Consider the following 2,137-nt stretch of genomic DNA (forward strand, 5'->3'; position numbering starts at 1 on the left):
CGATTGTTTTATTCATCAACTCGAATGCCCTGTCACGAATCAAAGACAGATGCTTTTCTCTAACTGTAAAATTGATTTTCATGGCGAATCATCCTAATATCCGTGTCCTTGCATTTGGCGTATCTATATTCAAATCGCTATGATCATATCATCATAGTAAACACGCATCTCGGGTGAATTCATTGACTGCGCTTGTAATAGATAAAGAGGTGTGTAATGTTCACTTGGAGAACGATGTTTATGTATTCCATTTTGCGCTGCTTTACTTTCAATTTTGTTTGGAATTTTAGTTCTTATTAATTTATCCCTTTTATTAATGTTTTCCCATTTTCTATTAATGGACGCATATACATTTCCGATTTTCCCTTTATATTTGATTCTTATGGATTAAACTGGAGTTAACAATTGATTTAATCGTTCTCTCATATCATAGATAACAAGATAAATACACCAGCCTGCGAAAGATTATAAAAATTCTTCCTACTGTATTTCTGTATTAAGCCCATCGTTTTGTACCTATCTAAGCAACAGTGAAGGAGTACTTGCATCTTCATGTTTTGTACTTGGTCCCTGTTTATCAGTGAATAAATAAACTTTCAAGTTGTAAGGATAGCATTAATTATGAAGCATATTTCGCAGTATCCAGTAACAAAAGGGAAGACGAGAACTCGCAAGATGACTGACACGTAACTAGACAGAGATCTTTATACATCAACCATTGGAGAGAAACGATACATTTTAAATTAAATCTTAATGGTTTGGTGTTTTTTTTCTTTTTCTTTATTTTTTTCTTTTTTTTTTTTTTTTGGGGGGGGGGTTAATTTTTTATTAATTTTTTTTTTTTATTTTGGTTTGTTTATTTTTCGTTTGCTTTAAAAAAAAAAAGATTTTTATTGTTTAAAACTCAATGGAAATGCTTTTTATTCATCTTATGTTGGTTACGGTAGAATGCATTTTTATTTTTGACAACATTTTGATTTGTAAATATAATATATTACGTCACAATTGTTGAGACCATTTATTTGTGACGTCTATTCCTCGACTGATTCAGACCAATTTCTCAAGATACAAGACCAAAAACAAAATAACCAATCGGATTTCTTAAACAAGCAAAGCAAACGTGAGCTGGTTCAATCTTCGTCTTATTTTCTGATGACACAAGCCCCCTCAGCAAAATCTTATTCCCCTAATAATTAATTGTTGATGACTACTAATCACCTCTATCCGTATTTATCAAGTTTGCCGTCTTTTTCATTTTTTTTTTTTTTTTTGCACGTCTATTCCCTAATGCTTAATGAGCATGAAATGAAATCAGTTCAAACGAGGGCTGGAAGAAGACAAATAGTTTTATGTTGACTCCAGTAAATAATTTAACAGTGCTAAAAAGCAACCTCCCAGAAAATCATCAAAGCAAAAGGGGCATAAAAGAGCGGAAAAGGCAAAAACTAACAGTTCCAAATCCTAGAGAAAGGCTTTTGGATTGCAATCTTATCTTTAAAAGGTTGAGTGGCAAGAGATATTAACAGAGATTGGTTTGCAACTTTTTGTTTGTTTCACAGCATTATAGTTCAGATTATTATAATCCCAATTGTTAGGGCTTACAGTCTAGGTATTCAGGCATTTCAGAAATGTTTTTTATCGTTGTGATCAACGTTATTGGTGATTAAAGACATACTTATATTACTAATTTGATAAACTCTAGTTGATGTCTTCAAACACATTAGATTAGGACTCATCCTAAGATTATTTTTGAATATAATAAAATGTTCTATCACATATTTACAATTTTTCAGGTGTTTGACGGATCATTGGAATCTTTGTAAGATCAGCATTCTACAATGGACGAAATCATTGCTAAAGTGGGTCATTTCGGACCCTTTCAGGCACTGCTCTTTGCCTCGACAAGTTCTACCTTAGCCCTAGCAGTGATGGGCATGATGTTCATGATGTTTGGGAACTACAATCCTGGGTGGACTTGTCTCGATGTAAAGCAAAATAGTACAATGTTCAATTTATCTATGATGAATTCTTCAGGGTTATTAACGGTTGTTCCTGAGTCAGACGATACGTGTACAGGTTGGAGAAAATGCTCTAATGTGGTATATAATTCAGAGTCATCGACTGTTGTCTCAGAATG

The sequence above is a fragment of the Berghia stephanieae genome, chromosome 3 (genome assembly GCF_034508935.2).
Source record: "Berghia stephanieae isolate SIO BIC M18660-M18661 chromosome 3, UCSD_Bste_1.3, whole genome shotgun sequence".
Taxonomy (NCBI): Eukaryota; Metazoa; Mollusca; class Gastropoda; order Nudibranchia; family Aeolidiidae; genus Berghia; species Berghia stephanieae.